Genomic DNA, 22,477 nt, shown 5'->3' with positions numbered 1-22,477 from the left:
GATTCTGCAAAGTGCTGCCCCTGGCAGATGCTTGCTTAATGCTTCCTGCATGTTCCTTGTGCGCATGTTTCCTCTATGAAGCTTTTTCTCTCTCGGTATTTTTTGCAGCTATTAAGTGTGAAACTCGTATTTCTTTTCTGTCTCCTCACAAACGAATACCATATGTACTTGCGCACTAAAAGTAGGTCAAAGGAACTTTTTCTTTTACCTGCCCCTCTCGACATACACCCGATTCCTCAGCTATTTGCCCTCCTGCGTTACTGCGCTGGTCAAAGATCGTGAATCGAAACGCAAATCTACGACTTGTAGTGCTCGAAAGCTGCGGTTGCCCTTTTCAGTTATTGTTGGTGCCAGTGCGGGGCGCACACATTCAGCTAATTCGTCTCACTTAGCTTTGCGGACAAGCGACGCGCTAAAAGCATTCCCGAGCTCTCTCACTCTCGACGCAGCACCCTGCGTAATAAGTCGTGCGCGTCACTTCAGAAAATAAACTAGGAGGACTATAGCCTAACTTGAAGCGCTTTCCTCTAAATGCCAAACTCTGGGACCGCTAGGAAGAAGACTGGGGACATGCATTTTTTTTCTGTGTGGTCTGTACACTGGAGATGCACGTAGTGTCCTGTGATTCTGCGAGCAGAACGATGAAAGTATGAGACAAGGTATAGGCACGTTACCCAAAGAAGTGTCTGTTTTGCACTCGCAAAACTGAAACCAAGCACTAGTGAACTCCTATGTGCTTAGCGGAAATCTTGAGACTAGGGCCATGCAGTTTTCAGATATGTTCCCAAGATTGGCTACAAAACACATTAGCGTTAGCACTAAATAGTTTCTTAAAAGACTCTCTCCCGATTTGCGGCACTACACTAACTGTAACACCAATTCATTATTTAGCCTAGTTCCAGTACAGACGTCTCGAAATTGAACTCAGGATTTAGGCTGAGTTGATATTACCTCGTTACCACAGGGCTTCATCTCACCATTTGTGACGTGTGCCCCAAAGTAAATCGTAAAGAGGTTGATTAGTTCAGATATATTTAGCTAACTGAACTCCAGCCGGCTGTATTGAATCATCAACATCATGAGAACGGCCGCTCTGGAAGCGGCAGCGCAACTAGAAGACACGATCCGAATCAACACCAGCCAAAATATCATTATTGTCAGCACACCAAGAGAAGACAACGCCGTCAAGTACAGCCAAATCAAGGAGCTCAAATTACAAGAGAAGAGATTCAGCATGACTACTTACATTACGGCGCCTGAAAACTCGGCCAAAGGAATCATCCATGGGATTCCGGACTACGACACACAAGAAGACATTATTAGAAATTTGGCGCGTAATACCCCCCTGGTCCTGCACGCCAGGCGCATGGGCAAGACGTCCTCAGTTATCATCGTTTTTCAAGGTGAAGAAGTACCACACTACGTCAACTACCGAAATACTACGTACCGGTGCCTTCTGTACAAGAAGAAGATCGAAGTGTGCGGAATCTGCCGAAAAGTCGGCCACCGGGACGATGTGTGCCCCACCCCGAACGAAAAATGTTCTATCCGGTGCGGCAAGCAAAACCCGCCAACGGACCATGACTGCGAACTAGTGTGCGCTATCTGCAACGGCAACCATCTCTCCGGCTCAAAGCAATGCAGGAAACGTTTCCAAATCCCCTACATCATCCGACAACGACAGTGGCAGAAACTATCGGTGGAAGAACAGAACATCCCTAACGAGCGCAGGCAAAGTAGATCGCGAGAACGCCGATCGACGCAGAACAGCCAAGAAACCAGTGCAAGCTTTTTTCCCGGAGGATCGAGCAGTAGGAGCCGATCTCGGTCTTACCCGAGACTAAGCTCAACTCCAAGTGCCACCGACTCCGACGGGACGTCGCGGAACTGGTCGAGTTCCGGGAGACGAACGACCCCGACTAACAGCGGTCCACAGGTGAGCTGGGCTAACACGGTCTCTTCTCCCAATGCTCAGTATCCTAAGATGCAGGCTCTCGAGGCAGAACTCCAACAAATGAGGCAGTTAATAGAACAACAGAGAACCGAAATCACTAAGCAGCGTGCAGAAATCACCCGATTACAACAAAAACAACAGGAGCGCAGTCAGACGCCGCGCCCTACCCCACCATCTAATCCCTCACTCAACACCACAGCACCACCACATAAACGTAAGGCAGAAGATCATACAGACAACTCTTCAGACATATCACCAAGATTCGAGAAACTAGAACATATGATTACTGAACTTGCCAACCAGATGCTTCAGCAACATCAGGAGAATGGTGCCCACTTGCAACAAATAAGCGCACGTCTAGACGCTCTGGAAACCAGAAGCACCAACCTAGAGTCTCGGGTAGCCGCGACCGAAGCCAAAGTACTTCGCTGGGAGTCGAGATTTACATCCACGGCCTCCGGCTCCCTTAAGGGCGTGGCATCCAAACCCTATGACCGTCCACCCCTATCCGAAATCTCTAAACCGATCGCTGAACCCCCTCCACCTCAAAATGGCTCACACTCCTAACTACAAGATCTGGCAGTGGAACTGCCGTGGATTTCGCCGCAAACGGGGAAACCTTCAGCAGTTCCTTCGGGGTAAGGCGGCCCCTGATGTCATTGCCCTTCAGGAGACAGGAGGCCACGCAAAATTGGCAGGGTACAAATCCTATAATGCTTCTGGGTCGGATTCCACCACCGCTATTCTAGTTCACAGAAATCTAACAGTCATTAAACATGATATTGAAGAAGTCGACATAGACCACGTCTTTATTGAACTCATTCCTAAACGTAAGGAGGATGAAAGCATATTCATTCTTAATGTCTATAGTAGCCCAAAGTGCCGACGTCACAAGTTCGGAACTCTATTCAGGAAGGTTCTCAGAATCTCCCAACAAAAGGCCATATTATTATTAGGTGACTTTAACGCTCCCCACACTGCATGGGGATACCGCGCAGAGGTAGTCAAAGGTCGTAATCTTTGGCTAGAAGCCCAACAACAGGGACTGACTCTGATCACAGACCCCCAGACACCCACCCGTATCGGGAATAGTGTCAGTGTTGACACCACTCCCGACCTAACTTTCATCAAAAACATAGGCAACTATGATTGGACTAATACCGGGGAAAGCCTCGGTAGCGATCATTATATCATAGAAATCCACATTCAGGCGGGTCCACCCCGCAAGAAAGGCAAACGAGTTTCGCTCACGGAATGGGACCGCTTCCGCCAGATTCGGGAGACAACCGCCACCGAGCATATAAACGATCTCGAGGCCTGGATCGGGGATCTCAGAGATTGCGTGAAACGCGCCACGAGGGAAATCCCTGAAGACGATGGTCTGGTCGAGGTGGATAGCCGCCTCCTACACTTGTGGGAAGCCAAAAATAGCATGCAAACCCGCTGGAAAAAGAATAAACTAAATCGTACACTCCGCTTGCGCATCGCGCAAATTAACATAGAAATCGAGGAATACGCTAACCAATTAACCAAAAACCAATGGGAAAAGGTATGCGACAGCATGCAGGGACAACTCGGTCTAGCCAAAACGTGGAATCTCCTCCGATACCTTATGGACCCGGATAAGAGTAAATCCGAGCAGAGGAAATGCCTCAATAAGATCACTCACCAATACCAGGGCACGAACGACGAGCTCCTCACAGAGCTCAAAACCCGGTACATAGGCACAAATGCACAAATCCCCCAGAAGCCATACACTGGTCCGGAGAATCTTAACCTAGACGCACCCATCCTAGAGGCTGAAGTACGAGCCGTCTTGCTGAAACTCCGAACTAAATCTGCACCAGGCCCCGATGGAATAACAAATAATACCCTCCGAAATCTAGACGACGTATCTATCACTGCCCTAACAGAGTACTTCAACCGCTGTTGGGAAACAGGTTCTATCCCCTCGCAGTGGAAGCATGCACAAATAATATTCATACCTAAACATGGTAAGCGACTACAGCTCGAGAACTTGCGCCCCATCTCTCTGACCTCATGCGTAGGAAAACTCATGGAGCACGTTATACTTAACCGCCTCCACAATTTTGCGGAGGACAACAACTTATTCCCGAACTCCATAATTGGCTTTCGTCCAAAACTTTCCACGCAAGACATCATGCTTCAGCTTAAACATCAAGTTCTGGACCGCATACCCAAGAATGGTACCCGGGCTGTCCTGGGCCTTGATCTTATAAAGGCCTTTGACAACGTAGCGCATCAGGCTATACTAGAGAATCTGCAGCACCTAGGTGTGGGCCAGAAGACATACAACTACATCAAAGACTTCCTCAACCACCGCACAGCGGAACTAAGAATAGGAGAACTACAATCGGACAAGATCCCTCTTGGAAGTCGTGGCACCCCGCAGGGATCAGTTTTATCCCCGTTCCTCTTTAATTTAGCGATGATCAGATTACCGGAACAACTTAATCAGATTCCAGGTCTACACCACAGTCTGTATGCAGACGACATTACCTTGTGGGTGGTTAAAGGTAGCGATGGAGATGTAGAAACCACGCTGCAACAAGCTGTAGACACGGTCGAAAAGTACGTTACCGACAAAGGCCTCGCCTGCTCCCCGCAAAAATCAGAACTCTTCCTACTCAGAGCCCCTACAAACCGCAAATCCGACACTGCGCCATCCCCAGAAATCACTGTGCGAGCCGGAGGAGGCGCGATCCCGGTGGTGACCACCATCCGTGTACTAGGCCTCTTCATGCAAGCTCAAGGGCGCAACGGCAACACAATTCACAAACTGGAAGCATGCGTTCAGCAAACGATGCGACTCATTTCAAGAATTGCCAACCGACACTCTGGCATGAAAGAAGCCAACCTCATAAGGTTGGTACAAGCCTTCGTTCTCAGCCGCATCACCTACATCACCCCGTACCTCTGCCTCAAAGCGGCTGAGAGAGAGAAAATAGAGGGGATTATCCGGAGGGCCTATAAACAGGCTCTTGGGCTACCTATAAGAACGGCCAACGCTAAATTGCTAGCCCTAGGTGTGCACAACACCCTCGATGAACTAGTAGAAGCGCACCTTATATCTCAATACGAAAGGCTAGCTCAGAGTGCCGCCGGGCGAAACATCCTCCAGAATCTCGGCATCAACTACGAGTCGATGCAAAGCATTAAAGTAGACATTCTCACGATCAGAGGCGCCATCTCAAAATTAATCCACTCCCTAAAAACATGCACCCCGAATTCCACAAGGAAAGGAGGGCCGAGCGGTCCAAAGCCCTACATCAGAAATTCCACGCCTTCAAAGACGTAGTCTATGTCGACGCAGCAGAATACATAGAACGCAACTGTATGTCCCTTGCAGTGGTGGACTCCTCAGGTCAAATACGCGCTGGTGGTTCAATTCGCACCAGAAGCTCCGAAACAGCGGAAGAGGCGGCTATCGCTCTGGCAATAGCCTCCACACATTGTCATTACATTATTAGCGATTCCAGAGCAGCAGTACGCAATTTTGCGAAAGGTCGGGTCTCGGCTCCCGTAAAACACATAATAGACACAAACCAACACCCACGACCAATCCACATCATTTGGGCACCAGCACACTCCTCCCTACCCGGCAACGATGCCGCCCACACCACCGCTCGAGGACTCGCCAACCGAGCACCCGGACGGCTCACGCTAGGATCAGGGAGGGATCGCATGGTCAGTTATCAGGAAATAACTCAGCACTACAGGTTAGCCAGGACAGTGTACCCGCCAGCACACAAATCGCTTAACAAGCGACAAGAAGTAGCTTGGAGACGACTTCAGACGAACACCTACCCCAACCCCGTAGCCTATCACTACTACTACCCGGACCAATACCCTAATACATGTAAGCATTGTCAGCAAAAAGCGGATCTATTCCATATTATGTGGCCGTGCCCAGCCTAAAATCATACAAATCACGAAATAAGTAATACTGAGCAGTGGGAGGCCGTGTTGCTCAGCTCCGACCCTGACCTGCAGGCCAAGGTCATCGAGAGAGCTGAAGAAGCCGCCCGGGCCCAGGGGCTCGTGGCTGCCTAACAACAAGGTCATCCGTCAATACCTTGTTTTCAAATAAAGTCTTTACTCACTCACTCTAGCTAACTGAACGTACATTTACTTATGTAGCTATGTAATGTCCACTTCTTCCAGTTATAAAGCACAGCGTGCATATTGTGAGAGCTCGAATGCAACATTGCGGAACAGAAAAGTGCAGCAAATTAATTGAAGTCACTTCGAAATTAACTTTTTTTTTGTATTCAGACTGTCCGCAAACTTTTGTCCCCAACTGCACGTGCCCTGTACAACGTGTTATATTAAATATGTAAGCTGCTCCTTTTTTCTTCATAACTTGTGTTCATCGAGTTATTTATTTTAATTTTTAATTTTTTTACCTGGGAGATATAGTCCACGTCACTCAACCGTTGCTCACAAACTTGAAGATAGTCGGCCTCTTGTGGTGGAGTACCTTTGGGTTTTTGGGCTTATATGAATATATTTTCCTCTTTCTTGACTGCTTAGTCTCATGCAGGTGGTGTGTAAATTCCCGGATCTCCATTCCATGCGTTCAGTTTTAATATCACCTCGATTACAATCTGAGGTGGAAAATCATGCATACTATTGTGACAAGGAGGTGTACATGAGACGTATGTTTTTCGTGTATTTGCAGAAGTACTCCAGGCTACAGAAACGACGGCTCGAAACCGTACAGCCTCGGGTGAGCGTCCTGCAAAAATCTTTTTTGTTCTTCTGTCGAACGCATCGTTCGTCCTGAACACTCAGTTGTGTTTTCGGTGTTCATTTTCGGGCAAGATAAAAAGACGTTTTACCAGATTTATTTCTGACTCAATATTCGATGCTTGTTTGGCTCACTACTGTAACTGTAAGCACAACTTCAAAAATAATTCAATACAAGAAGACGCTGAAATAGATCTTTACTTAAAAGCCGAGATTTTCGCCGGAGTAAAGGTATTCGCCTACATGCTACTCTGCAAGGGAGGGGGTAGAGGGCATAGACAAGCCATAAACGAAGAATCGCGGAAGAAATTGAAAGGAAAATTACACCACTGGAAATCTTCATTTCATTTTAGAGTCCTACTTGTCCGGATATACAAATCGCCATGACTTCACTGCTGGCTTTTTATACGATGCACAGAGTCCGAATAACAGCTAGAGTTTTGAGAAGCCCACATATATGAAGCTAATCAAACAAGCACTCGAGTGCTTGATGTTGTGTAGATGGAGAGTGCCAGGAACCCAAAATATAGAAATAAAATACAATAACTAAACACATTTGATAGGGTCGTGAAAATTTAATGAAGAGCAAGGTTTACAGCTGCTTACAAACAATGTACACGCGCATTCGTGCGTGCCAGTATTGTGAGTGTAGTTAAGGCTGAACTCGTTAAACGACTGACAACACGGAAAATGAACAACGTCCGTAAACGTACACTCTGGACGTGGGACTCTATGGCCGCTGCGTTTGGCCTCTTCGTTTGAACGATTTACGTAAGGGCACTCCGCAATTAAGCACTGATGTCGACGCTTTCAAAGAAGCGGTTGCATTTCGAACTGTAGAAGGACACTCCAGTGTCAAGCAGGCGTGCAACCTTCACAGCGATAAGGGTTTCATAGGACAGCATACGTTTGGTGCGCTTGTAAGTTGATCGCTAGTTGATAGATAGAATAAACTTTAATGGCCAAGAGAAAAGGCGAAAAGGGTTTCATAGGACAGCATACGTTTGGTGCGCTTGTAAGTTGGTCGCTAGTTGATAGATAGAATAAACTTTAATGGCCAAGAGAAAAGGCGATCTACCCACCCCCCGACACGCAGGTCAGGGGGCGAGTGCCGCCGCCTCAGATGCAGGCTGGGAGGTCTTGGGTCCCAGCAGCCTCTTCAGCCAGTTGGATGAGCCGGAGCTGGAGCTCAGAGTCCGAGCTGCGCAGCAGGGTCTCCCAGGTGTCTCTACTATCTATTTTGTGCGTTCCCCCGGGAGAGTACGGGCATTCCCATATTATGTGGTCGAGGGTCCCTCTCGCCCCACAAAGATTACATCTATCGCTCCTGGCCTCGGGGAACATGTGGTTCGCCATAACCGGGTGCGGATATGTATAAGTTTGTAGTCGTCTCCACGCGACTGCTTGTCTGTTGTTTAATTTCGGGTCTGGCGGGGATACCAGTCTACGAGCCAATCTATAGTGCTGCGTGATCTCCCCATATTTTAGCATGCGCTCTCCGCTCCCTCGGTCATCGAGGGGCCCCGTAGCGGCTCGGCGGTAGAGATCTCGAGCCAGCTCGTGGGCCGCCTCGTTGCCGGGGACGGCTTCGTGCGCCGGAGTCCAAATTATTTGAATTTTATGCGAAGCATATTACGAGAGCTCAACCCAGCTCCTCAGGCGCGGCGGTGTCGCCTTCAATACCACGTGACACCGTGACGTCACGACAGAGGAGAAACGGGGCTCCAACTCGCGCCGTCGCTCGCGGCGTCGCGGGGGTATATAAGCAGCTGCGCTTGCCTCTGCTAGACACTCACGAGGTGAGATGCCTCCTGGAGACAGAGCTGCTCGTTGGAATGAGAAGCGAAGGTTGCGGCGTGCTACAGAGACTGATTTTCTAGGTGGCTTTGGCTCAACTCTTGGAAGATGGGCTGGGTGGGAATCGAACCAGGGTCTCCGGAGTGTGAGACGGAGACGCTACCACTGAGCCACGAGTACGATGCTTCAAAGCGGTACAAAAGCGCCTCTAGTGAATGCGGTGTTGCCTTAGAAACGAGCTGTTTCTAAGGGCCAGACAATGAAATCTTCCTTACCTCAGTAAGGAAGCCTTCATTGCAGTGAGGCTACCTTATGTCACTCTGAAAGGTTCCTTACTGAGGCGCCCTCGGTGAAGGCTTCCTTGGTGCTTCCTTGGTACTTCCTCAGCATAAGAAGCCAAACAATGAAATCTTCCTTACCTCACTAAGGAAGCCTTCATTGGGGTGAGGCTACCTTTTGTCACTCTGAAAGCTTCCTTACTGAGGGGCCCTCGGTGAAGGCTTCCTTCGTGCTTCCTCAGCATAAGGTAGCTCCAAAGCTACCTTCATGCGTCCTTACGCCGCTCCTGGCCCTGAACGAGCGCTTCACCTCACTGCTTAACCACGTGGCATTCGCTTGCGCATGCGCACTGTCGCCCACGTGCGTAGAAGCGCGAGCACGGTACGTCTTGCCAGGCATGTTCGTTTCAGTCACGCGTGCGGCATGCAAGCATTGCTAGGCGTTGCTAGGCGTTGCAAGACGCCGGCGTGCCAGCGTTGCTGGAGCACATCAAGTTTTGCACTGTAATGCGCAACTATTTTTTAACTTTAGTAAACGGAACTAGAAGAAAGCGTCCATGCTTCTCTATATTAGCTATTCACTTTAAAGATTGTGCGACGATACAACATTTTTAATAGAATAATGGTGTTCGCGGAAAGATTTGAAGAGATAATCTCGAACCAAGGCACGCGGCAACGGCTCCTTAGGTGAGGACGGGTGAAGGGAGCTTTCAGAGTACGCTTGCTTCCTCCATCGGTCCTTCGCTGTAAGGAGGCCTCACGTAAGGTTAGGAAGCGCTCGAAGGAAAGGAACTAGGGGTGTGCAAATATTCGGAATTTCGAATATGAATCGAATATTTTCCATATTCGAAGCGCATTCGATTCGAGAAATGCATGTTCGGAAATTCACGAATATCCGAGGACGGCCGAATAACGGTGGAAACGGCGAATATCCGGATAGACTGCGAATAATTGAGCAATTAACCAATTGTATGCTTGCTCCGCATTCTCCTAAGAACATGTTTATTAACTGAGAACTTCGCATGATCCGCTCATTATCTGTATGCTCTGTTTCAGTCTATCTGCTTCAGGCATTTGAGACATGATCAGTTTCGGTTTCTTTTTCACCAAGCTTTATAATTCCAGTTATTTTTGGAATGCCCCATTGCCTTGAAGGTTGCAAAGGCAACTCAGGGTTTGCTAACATTGATTCAAAATGTATCAAGGCTCTTTGTGCGGAGTGGAAATTTGATGAAGTGGCCAGCCTAGGCATGTTTCTTGATCCGCGCTTTATGGCCACAGTTCATCAGGCATCTGGTCAGATGATCTGGCTGAAAAATCTTGTGACAAGGGAGCTCCAGGAAGCCGTCGTGGAACACCGTGGGGACACCACCGTGCCAGCGTCGACTTCGTGTCCACTGGTGGCATCGAGTGTATGGAATGCTTTTGACGATCTAGTGATGAACAAAGAGAAGACACATTTGGCATCTGCCCCTGAGAGGGAAGTAACAGACTACGCGCAAAAGCCTCTTCTGGAAAGGGGCATGAATCCTTGTGAGTGGTGGCAGTCCATTGGCCGCTTCAGGTATCCGCTTTTAAGTGCACTCGCCCGGAAGTACTTGGCGATCCCTGCCACTTCAGTTCCTAGTGAAAGAGTCCTTTCTACCGGTAGAAATGTGACAGTGCATAGAGAGCGTTTACTTTCTGGCCATATTGAGCAGTTAATTTTCCTTCACGTCACGACAATCTGTAACAAGCGTTTTACCTGACTGAATGCATTACCTGAGTCCATTATCTATAATTGAGTACCTCTTTAATTCGAAGCAACCTTGTAAAATGCAATGTTATTTTTAAAAGGGTAATAAAGCTATTGTTACCTCTCTTGCAATTTTTTAATACTACACATGTATTCGATATTCGATTCGATATTCGAAGAGAGTTCTTCGCCTTATTCGTATTCGATTCGTAATCGAAAATTTCAATATTCGCACACCCCTAAAAGGAACGTTTTATTGTTTGGGCCAAGCTACCTTCATGCGTCCTTACGCCGCTCCTGGCCCTGAACCAGCGCTTCGCCTCACTGCTTAACCACGTGACGTTTGCTTGCGCGTGCGTGCTGTCGCCCACCTTCGGAGAAGCGCGAGCACGGTACGTTTTGCCAGGCACGTTCGTTTCAGTCAAGCGTGCGGCATGGAAGCGTTGCTAGGCGTTGCACGACGCCGGCGTGCCAGCGTTGCTGGAGCACATCAAGTTTCGCACTGTAATGCACTGCTTCTTTAGATTTAGTAAACAAAACTAAAAAATAGCGTCCACGCTTCTCTATATTAGCTCATCAACTTAGAGATTGTGCGACGATACAACCTTTTTTATTGAATAGTGGTGTTCTGGTGTTGGCCTAAAGCTTTTAAGAGATAATCTCGAACCCAGGCATGGCGGCAACCGCTCCTTACGTGAGGACGGGTGAAGGGAGCTTTCAGAGTATGCTTGCTTCCTCCATCGGTCCTTCGCTGTAAGGAGGCCTCACGTAAGGTTAGGAAGCGCTCGAAGGAAAGGAACGTTTCATTGTTTGGGCCTAAGGCTCAGGCGTGCGTCGCTTGCTCAGGCGCACATTTCGTTGCCGCGCCGAACGCTGCGTTGCTCGACGCTCACCGCGTCCAATGCGGGGCGCGTAGTCGCTGCGCCGTAGGCCATTGTCTTACACCCCTTGGCGGGTCGACGGGAACGCTGTCGCGTTCCACTCTTGAAGGCGAAGCAGAGTAACGCATGAGTTGTTTCTTCGTCTAGCCGAACCAAATGTAGCCAAGCAACAGCAGTTCACCAGGCTAAACAGTGGTTCAACAACTAAAATAAAGGCTAGTATGCTTCGCATCCTGGGCTTAACCTTAGCTAAGCCGCAGCCATTTTTTCTATCTAGCTTTCTCTGGCCTAGGATTCTGGCCGCTAAGGGCGAGATCCTTCCCTTGCTAAAATTTTGTATGGCAGTTTTGCTGTCACTGATCACAAATTTCGCGTCCGTTCCAGCGCAAGCTAATGCGATCGCAATTTCCTCGGCAACTTCTATGTTGCGCCCGCGCAGAGTGACAGCGGTCGCGGGAATACCCCGGCCGCTGACGGCCGTTGCTACCGTAAAACTGCCGCTACCTCCCGCCGCGTCTACAAAGGCCACCTCATGTTCCGGGATATTACCGAATCTAATTTTTAATGGTTCGGCTCGTTTATGCCTCCTGTCTTTGCTATGTTCCGGGTGCATGTTTTTTGGCAGGGGGGGGGGGATAATCAGATTTTGTCTAACTTCCCTGTCTACTTCCACCTTTCGGGTGGGGCCTCTGTCCGGATTTATTCCAACTTTGGCCAATATGGCTCTTCCTGTCCTCGTGGTGCTAAGTCTCTCAATTTGAGAGGTTCGCACCGCTTCCGCCAGTTCTGCCCATGTGTTGTGCACTCCTAGAGCCATCAGTCTCTCTGTTGATGTACACATGGGCAGTCCCAGCGCTCGTTTTATGCATTTTCTCATTAGAGAACCAATCTTTTCTCTTTCCACCACTTTCAAATCGAGATATGGCGTTGCATAGCTCACCCGGCTGAATATGTACGCCTGTATTAGTTTAATTAAATTTTTTTCCTTTAGCCCTCGGCCTTTACTGGCCACCCGCCTAATTAGGCTCAGGGTCTGTATTGCGTGATTCTGCAGCCTCTTGACGGTCTCGCCATTGTGGCCGTGTGACTGGAGAATCAGGCCCAAGATTCTAATTTGCTCGACTATTGGTACCTCTCTACCCGCCACTTTAATTTTGATCTCCGATGGTGCCTTGCACCTTAAGTGTTTCGGATTGTATACAAACAATTCTGATTTCTGCGGCGAGCATGCTAGGCCTCTCTCGGCCGCGTAATCGACTATGATGTCGGTGGCGGCCTGGAGCAGGCTTTCGGTGGCTGAATAACTTCCCCGGTTGACCCAGAGGGTGATATCATCCGCATATATACTAAATTTTAATCCCTCGAGCTTTGCCAATTGCTCGGGGAGTTCTCTCATAGCCACGTTGAAGAGTAGGGGAGACAGCACCGATCCTTGGGGCGTACCCTTACTCCCTAGCTCAATTGTGGGGGATTCCAACGTTTGGAACCTCATGCAAGCAGTTCTTCCCGTCAGGAAGTCCCTGATGTATCGATATGTCCTGGTACCTACATTAATCTTGTTCAGCCCTTCCAGGACCGCCTCATGCTTTACGTTATCAAAAGCCTTCGTGAGGTCCAGTCCCAGAATTGCTTTTGCATCTTTAGACTTTGAGTCTATTATATCATGTTTGATTTGGAGCATGACGTCCTGCGTACAAAAGTGAGGTCGGAACCCGACCATCTCATGTGGCCACAGATCGCCCTGCTCCATAAAGCCCATCAGTCTGGTCTGGACGACGTGCTCCATCAATTTCCCCACGCATGAAGTTAAGGAAATTGGCCGTAAGTTTTCCAATTGTGGAGGCTTCCTGGGTTTTGGTATTAAAATAATGCTTGCCGTCTTTTACTGTTGTGGGAGCTCGCCTTTTTCCCAACATTCCTGCATGTACTTCGTTCGATAACTAATGGAATCATCGTCTAAGTTTCTGAGCATTTTGTTCGTTACCCCGTCAGGGCCCGGAGCCGACTTCGTTCTGAGTCTTACAATCTCTGCTCGCACTTCCGCTTCTGTGATGGGGGCGTCCAACGCCTCGTTAGGCGCTCCACCATAGTGGGGTAGTGGAGTTCGCGATGTTTCCCCCACGAACGTCTCAATTAATTTCTTCATGAAATAATCATCGTTCCCTACGAACGCGTGCCTAGCTTTTGCCAGTCTTATACCGGATTGAGTTTTCGAGCTTGAGGGGTCCAACAAGTGCCGGAGGATGTTCCACGTCTTGGAGAGGTTCATGCTCCCCTCCATTTCGTCACACTTGTTGGCCCAATTTTGTTCGCATAGTGTAAAAGTATAATCTTCGATTTCCTTATTATGCCTAGCAATCCTTCTTCTGAGGTTGCGGTTCCATTTCTGATTTTTGAGACGACGCTCCATGCTTTGCTTAGCTTCCCACATGTGCAGAAGACGGCTGTCCGCTATCTCCGGGGCGTTATCCCCTTCGAGCATTTTTGTCGTCTCTCTAACGTCCGATTTGAGCGCCGTCGTCCATTCCTCGATGTTTCTGATGGGCCCCAGTTCCTGCGCTCTCCTGATGTCTCTAAACTTATCCCATTCAACGACGGCCGGCGCGCGAGCCCTGCGCGTTTGAAAGCCCTCTTTCAGTATGGAAACAATTATGTAGTGGTCGCTGCCAAAATTTTGATCCGAATTATGTCATTCTAGATCTTTAATGTTTTTCGAGAATGTCAGATCTGGAGATGTATCCTTACTAACGCTGTTGCCCACCCTCGTTGGACTCTCAGGGTCCGTGTGCAGAGTGAGCCCTATGTCATGCGTATCTTCCCACAGCTGTCTGCCTTTCGGGCTTTGGTGCGGGTGCCCCATTCCTGGTGATGTGCATTAAAGTCCCCCACTATCAACAGTGGCTGGTTGCTTGAAATTTTGAGGGCCTTGCGAAGCAGAGCCAAGAACCTCACCTTCCTTTGCCAGGGTGAGCTGTATAAATTTAAAAGGAATAAACTAGGGTCCTTCTGATTTCCGGTTAGAATTTCGACAAACACGTTCTCGATCTCTCTCGACTTTAGATCATGTTCAATGGCCGCGATATTTCTTTTCACGAGCGTTGTGACCGAGGATTTCTCCCCCCTGCCACTATGAAATGCCTGATAACCTGACAGTTTTGCGGGTCCTCCAGTTTCCTGGAGGGCAATCGCCAAAGGAGTCGCATCTAATAGCGGAAGGTACTGTTGCAGAATCGACCGCTTGCGCCGGAAGCCGCGACAGTTCCACTGCCAGATTTGATTTTCATTTGCGCGCCTGGCCATTTTGCAGTTGCGTGACGATCTGCTCCATATTCTGTTGCCACCCGTTCATGGCGACCATCTCATTCCTTAGCCTTTGGCATTCCTCGGCCTGTTTCTGAACTGCCCCGAGGACAGCTTGAATTTGGATGTTGATATGGGTCATAAATTCATTCATCTTGGCCTCTAATCTTTCCAAATTTTCGACCCTTTTCTCTATAGCCTGAATAGGATCGGCGTCTTGAATTTTGCGTTTCGTTGGTGGTGGGAGGGACGCCTCTGTGACCATCTTATCCTCTCCTTGCGGCTGTTGACGTGCCGCTGGGGGGGGTCATCTGTCTAATGGGTTGTTGCGGAGGAGGGGTTGCCTGCCTCTGTGATTTCTTTAAGTTTTGGATTTCGGACCGTTGCGAATCGACTATCCCGGTTAATTTTTCGACCATTTTCTTTAATTTCTCAATTTCCTCGTCCCGTTTATCCCTCTGATTATTTTCCTGGGAGACCTTGCCCACAAAACTCACACCCTTACGCTCCATGCTCCTACCTCGTCTCCATGGGTTGGCAGGGTCCCTTGAACTCGAGCGCCCCCTGGACTGGCTCCTGGCACGGGAACCGGAGCGTCCTTTGGGTGGCGGCTATGGTCTGCTCGGATTTGCTTCCAGTTTTGGGAAGGAGTCCTCGCGGAACTTGAAGTCTTTGCCCCCTTTGGGTTCGCGTTGTCGACTCTGATGTCCCCCACCAGTCGTCGTTGCTCGTTCCATCTTCTCCCACTGTCGCTTCTTAATTCGTAGGGAGTGCGGAAGAGTTCTAGTTGAGCAAGAAATGACAGTAAAGCTCCAATTGATATCGAGTGCTTCCTGCAACTTCTTCTTCGTGACTACGCTCTCTGCGCGTGCTCAATATTACAATTTATTGTTGTCGACATCCTGTTAAATCTTGCTAAACTAGTTTTGCCATCGGATTGTAGCTGGTGTGCACTGATCTGTCGGCCTTCTTTATTTCTGTTACTTATGTGTGTGTGGTTTGCACCTCTGCGATCAACGATAAATTGTTGCCATTATCCGCGAACGTATGCAGGTAAATCACAATCTTTCGTTGCCGCATAGTTCTGTGCTCTACAGCGACAGCGGTTTATAGTGCTCTCGGATGCGGTTACCCATGAAGTAGCTCTTCTGTTCGTTGACAATATTAAGTAGGCAGTCGATCTTCGTTTTAAAACCCGTCGATACGCTTAAGTGTCCGTGCATGTACTTATTTATTTCGTGTTATTTACATATTTTTCTTATTATTTGTCTAAAAACTTATTTTCGTGGTATTGTGTCATCTTTCGCGCGTCGCGTTTATTATTCGTTTCTTTTTTCTTTTTTTTTCGTTTTCTTCGGTAAGACTTTGTGTATAGCCGGTCCTTCCAGTGTCTAAAGTTCCCATACTTCACCGCTAATAAATATAAAATAACAAACGTGCAAGCGCACGAAGAGTAATGTTACTTAAGAAAGAAGAGGAAACGCGCCTTAAACTATTGAGCGCTTTGGCACCTAGTGCTTTCCTGAATACGAAACTGTATTGAACATGTTGAAGTTGCAGGTTCGCTGCGAAGGCAGGACTCATCTCAGCATATCTTACGGCTGCTGATTGTAAACCGTTTTGTGCGCTCAGCATCAAGCTATTGAGAATTGATACGGCGTTCTGTTCATTTGACTTCCGTTCCACTGTTGAATCATCGGAAACGACAGCGCAGATGACGCTAAGCGTTTGGGTGGACAACATCGAGGCTGGGATTATATAACAATTCTGTTGCCGCTTCTTCAGTGGTCCGAGCGGCGCTCCACCAGCGTTGTTCCACGGATCTGTGGCCTCTGAACGTGGGTGGTGATAAAGGAATAGAATCGTGTGAAAGGGAATTCTTTTACCTTATAGCAGCCGTGTGCGTCCAACCTACTACAGAGAACGAATGTGGTAAGACAACTTTCCTCACATTGGATAACTGCATCACACTGCGCCAGTAGAAATCACCGGCACACTTGGCCAGCTCTCTTTCGTGATCGCTGGACTACACTCGCGACTTCGCTTGCCTCTCGAACACCCCACTCGCATATAAACTTTGCTATAAACTTTGCCACGCACACACGCGCGCGCGCGCGCACACACACACACACACACACACACACACACACACACACACACACACACGCACACGCGCACACACACACACACACACACACACACACGCAAGAACGCACGCACGCACGCACACACACACACACAGGCACGCACGCACACTCACACGCACGCACACTCATACGCTCACACACACACACACAAACACACACACACACACACACACGCACGCGCACAGACACAGACACACGCACACACACACACACTCACACACACGCGCACACACACACACACGCACACGCACGCGCACAGACACCCAGACACACGCACACACACACACACTCACACACACGCGCACACACACACACACACGCACGCATGCACGCACGCACGCACGCACGCACACACACACACACACACACACACACACACACACAGGCACGCACGCACACTCACACGCACGCACACTCACACGCTCACACACACGCGCGCGCAGAAAAGCGTATTCATTCCTCACTGACTGGGACTGCCGCACGCGACCCTTGTGGGTGCTACAAAAATATAAAGCACCCTCTCCGCCGCGAACCTTTCTTTGACGGCCAGCTAGTTTCCATCTGCGCTAGTCTCAGCCGCTTAGGAGACAGGCCGCCATTAGAAGAAAAGACACTGTGACTCTGTAGGAGTAACTGGTGTATGGAGAAGGCCACATAGAGTGTTATACTGCGCTCTTTTAACTGTAAAAAAATATTTAGGCCCTAAATCAAATTTTTGCTTGATTCCGCCACTAGAATATCACTTTATCTCTCGAATGCAACAAATTTAATTCAAATGGTTTCAATGGCTATATTATAGAAGCACCTGTGCCTTTTACATGTATTTCAATAGGGGAATAAGAGTTCGTCCTATAAGCTAAAGCTTCATCTGAAGGCCACGTTTTCCTGGAGCTGCCACCTCCAACGAGATCAATCGCGCATTCGTCACTCTTTCAAACACCACTCCTTTTTCTCTTACATTGATTCCGCTGCTGGACGCAGGTTGAATGCTCCTCGTCAACGAGACCCACAGAAAGGCATTTTGTGCCATTCCATAGCGCTGGATGGTGCGCTTCAAAAGCGGTGCCTCGCTTCTCAATTTGTGTCTATACCATTACCAGCTCGTTGGTGTCCATTTGTGCGTTTCTCGAAGTCATGTATGCGCTATACGTGAATATGTGTCGTTGCGCTTCCATCAAGCCAGAGAGAGAGAGAGAGAGAGAGAGAGATAGATGGCTGTCTTTAATGAAAGTCGGAGCTGACAGCCTGGCTTGCTGCTGCAGGTGTCAGGCGAAAGATATGATGCACGTAGTGATCAGACAAACACACAAATGGCCCATGTGCATTCACAGACTCGTGCACACACTCACTTTGCTCATAAAGATTCATTAAGGGCTGTATTTCTAAAAAAAAATGTTAGAAGCACTTTTGTTGCGCGCAATGCGCAAGCAGTGTTTCGCCACGGGCCAAGAATGTTCCGCAGTTTTAAGCTATAGATATGCGTCGTTGCGCGTCCATGAAGCCAGACGTTTTCTATGCGCCTCGAAAAAGTGCGCCAATACGGTACTTTCTGGCCCACATTTTTTTTTTCTTTTGCCTCCGCTTCACTTGGCAAGCCCCTTATTGCTTATTTATTCGCGCGAAAAACCCACCTCGAAAGCGCATGTCCGTTCACTGTTATTTATTCCGCGCGCGGTGGCCCCCGGAAGCGAAGTAAGGCCCAGCGGGTCGCCTGGTGGCCTCATGGCAGATGAAGAAGAAGATGGGGTGGAGGAGGAGGTGATTGCACGTTTAGCACGCTGGAGAGGCGCTAGGTAGACAGACAGCTCCCTCTTGCGTCCGGAGTAATCTGGTAAGAGGCCCGCGAAAAAAAATAATAAAAAAGCCCCAACGTCCCTTTTCTACCGGGTGCGCCGGCGGGAAGACGATTCGTAGCGCGAATGCTGAGGAGCGAAATAACACCGCCTCTGCAGCCGGCACCACGCATCGTCCAGTGGTGGAGAAGAAGACCGCTAGCACTCTTGCTTCTGTGCTTTTTTTTGTTTGTGCCCGCTTGTTCGTTGGACTGCACGTTTTGTACACTCGTCCGTTGTTGGTGTTTCTTTGCGTGTGTGTGGGATTTAGTGGGTGGAGGGGAGGGGGGGGGGTGTCGTGCACAAGCGCTATCGCACACACAGAGCGTTTGTGCGGTTAGTGCGCTGACTGCAAGAAGACGACAGTTTGTGCCACTCACGAGCGTGACTGCTTTTACTGAGTAGGAATACTGTGGTGCAAGAACTCTACGGCGCCGCAAGCCTCTCGATTGCGAAAGAGTACTGCCATCCCGCTCGTGCGTACAATACGGCACCAGCCAAAAAAAGAAAAAAAAAATATTACATAGTGGTCGTTGCGAATAATTCAGCACACCTATTTGGCTATACTTAGCGAGCTTTCAAATGACACGCCCATACAATGACACTGAAACGCATTTTTAATTTTCTTCTAATGCACTGGTGATCGGTTTTGCCTACTCAAGAGCCCAAGTCATATAGGAAACTACAGGCGTGCTTTGGTTCACTTACCACGACTAACGCAGACGAGGTGGGGGGACGGGGATGTTGCCTTTCCAATAATAAAATAAAAGCTCATAGTAGCTCATAGTAGCTCTCTCTAACGTTATTATCAAAAACACGTACAACGTTCACATTCAACATTCCAAACAACGTAGCTGTCTAAACCTTTAAACATAAGTTGAATACAGTCACTCACGGCAGCAAGAGCCGTGAATAGTTTGTTTATAGACAGCATCACGGGTGATGCCGGCACCACCTTTGCTGCTGTCATACTGACGACATGAGTGGCAAACCAAGAATTTCGGGACACGGATCGTTAGGAAGAAACCCCGCCAATCTTTAATATTTATTTCTGAAGAAAGCACACAAGTCCGTCAAACTGCTTGGTTCCTATGCCCATACTGCCCAGTAGAGAGTACGATACGATTTACATTAGGACCCGTAATTACGAGGGCATTGCACGCAGTTCACCCGTTGCTATGACCTGAAAAAGCGCACCATTATGCCAGCGTGCTGACGCCGCCTTGGAAATATGTGGGAAGTACGTCCCATCCACGGTGGCTGCCCCTAACAAGGGCTCGCTTTTTCGCCAACGTGCTCAGACTGGTCATTTACTGTAACCAAGGACACTACGGTCAAAGCGGCGGGTAAGCACGTGCCCGTTGTTGCGAGTGAAGACATCTGCGAGTTCGTTATACCTACCTCATTAGCTCATGCTGGTGCTCAGACTGCGCAACGCTACAGGATTTGAATGAGTATCTAATTGGACGCTGCATCAGACTGCGTGCGCCATACGAGTGCACGTATTCCACGTGTACAGTTTACTTCCCGGTGTCACCCGCGATTGCGACGCAGTGAAATCCCCCTCTATATTCTGTTGGATTCGGAATCCTCGTCATGCCTGCAAGGTACACTCCTACCCGCCGTATACACACGCGCAGTGCGCTTACGAACACACAACGCCTCGCAAAAAATGTATACTTACGTCAGGTCTGCGACGATGCTATGATTTTCTGCAACCTTTGGCGAATACTGGGCACGCACAAGGAGTACCAGACTTGGGCTGTTCACTGCCAAAGGTGCTAACCTGAGAGAATGAGAGAGAAGGCAGAGGTGTCAATCAGAAAAAGGGTCTGGCTGGTTACATGTACTGCGCTGCGTTAAGGAAAAAGTAGAATATGGGACAGCGAGAGAGCGAGCGAGAGAGAACGAGAGAGAGAGGGGGGGAGGGAAAGAACAGCGGAGAATGCGCGAACGTGCGCGAACGCAGCTTGTTTGCGTTGGGTGACGGGAAGAAAGCCACCATGAATAAATTTCCCCAGCCGCGGTTCCATCGGCGCGAGCACTCTAGTCTGAAACATTTTATGTATCGAGCAACCAACACTTGTTCTAAGTTCCCCCATTGAGCTTCGAGAATAAGTAACGTAACCCACTATCACATGCGATTTACAAAGCAGAAAAAGAAGTTTTGCTTTTTCAAGGAGCTTCCTGTGTCGTCACCGATTTGTATGCAGTTCCGAAGCAAACGAGCGTTGGAAACCTCATGGAAGATTGCAGCATCGCAATCTTGATCCGTATGGTGGTGTTACAAACGGTCTACGCAGCTTGGTTTGCGCACGAGCACTCAACTGGAGGATGGAGCAACGAGAATGAACGGCATCGATAAAATAAAGAAATAAAGAAAAAAAAGTAGATATTTTAGTAATTCGTTCTGTTTTTGAAACTTACTTCTGTGAGAGAGGATAAGTTTTATGTTTTTTTTTAAGTTCTTCACCTATTATTGGCTGTAACGCATCGCCATTGTATTCCATTTGACTTTCCTCGTGTTCTAAGATACTTTCCGTCTGATTCCGTACGCTTTTGCTTAGATTTTGGATTGGCCCCTCTATTGATCGCTAAAAATGAGGGGCAGAAGTGCGCCAATCTTAGACATATATAGGCCCGTATTTCACACAGAGGTTCTTAAGCAGGAACGTTTCGTAAGGTCAGATGCCAGCCAATTGTCACGTTGCACTTGCTATAACTGAAGGCGAATGGCCTATGGCTTATGACTTATGATGAAAAGGTTTATAAATTTATTACTTTACAGCACGCAATGCAGTTGTCAAACGGAAGTCAGTAAGTACTATTGACATGTTCATGTAATAGAAATCCTCAGCCTGCCGCCACTTTAAAAGTATCCTTCCCCGAAACGTGGCACTAGATACATTGGCGTATCAGGTAGTCTTGTCAAGGAGTGCGCAAGGAAAGTTTCTCGGGAAAATAATGCATAGCTTTGGACGTGGAAAATGAAATTTAAGACGAATACTTGGGAACACGTATTTATTTCTTTTGAGCTAACGCTTAAGAGAAAACTATCAGTTGCACTGTATTAATAAAGTATGCTTCTACAATACATAAAAAAAAGATCTTTTTGCGTTGAGAGAAGACTTTCTAAACCAGAAACGACAGAAAAACGAAACACTCATGGCGACGCCGCATCGAACCTCCCGCCGCCAGCACGCCGTGATTACATTTTGCACGGTGTGTGCGCAGGCATAGACAATATTTATCGGCAAACATCAACTAAATTTTATTCTCAAGTGTGCAAAGACTGAACAAAGCAAATTTCGAGAACGTTTACTGCGTCACAGCAGCCCAAGCACCAGCAAGTATTTTGAAATCCTTGACGTCGCACTGACATATCGGCGCTTCGGTTTTGGCTAAAAATTTAATCAAAGCAAGGCTTACTATCCATTTTTTAAGAAGTAATCAGCATCTTACCATGAAATTAAGGCAAGGAGTTTTGAAAGAATACTTTTAATCTGAACTGATTTAGTATCTATCTCTCGGGTCCCTTTAAAAAATCTGGAAAATGAACATGCATTTTGTACACGACGTCTTCAGTTACGTAAGTGCAACATGTGCCTGAAGCTACTATTTACTTTAATATGTTGGGATTTGGTAAACAGTATGGAAGGTAAACGCCATACGTCGCAAGAGAGCTCCTCGGTGGCATTATGGGACGCATAGAGCGCGCCAGAAATCGATCCTGCAGTTATCTGAGCGTACAATGACGCGATGATTCGGCCATTCCCATAGTGG

At 48.3% G+C, this 22,477-nt stretch overlaps 1 protein-coding gene across 3 annotated transcripts in view; it reads left to right on the top strand.

Annotated features, from left to right (window-relative positions):
- Positions 1-22,477, top strand: part of LOC135912490 (protein qui-1-like) — a 725,699-nt gene that overhangs the window by 156,222 nt on the left and 547,000 nt on the right. For 2 of the 3 annotated variants that reach the window (XM_065444934.1, XM_070521612.1), the window contains exon 2: positions 6,657-6,704. The exons of the other annotated variant lie outside the window; for it this stretch is intronic. The gene's annotated coding sequence lies outside the window, so the exon portion shown is untranslated. The remainder of the gene's footprint in view (positions 1-6,656; positions 6,705-22,477) is intronic. 3 annotated transcript variants of the gene reach the window in all.

Source organism: Dermacentor albipictus, chromosome 1 (genome assembly GCF_038994185.2).
Source record: "Dermacentor albipictus isolate Rhodes 1998 colony chromosome 1, USDA_Dalb.pri_finalv2, whole genome shotgun sequence".
NCBI lineage: Eukaryota > Metazoa > Arthropoda > Arachnida > Ixodida > Ixodidae > Dermacentor > Dermacentor albipictus.
The sequence above is the reverse complement of the archived record's forward strand: the minus strand, read 5'-3'. Positions and strand labels throughout refer to the sequence as shown.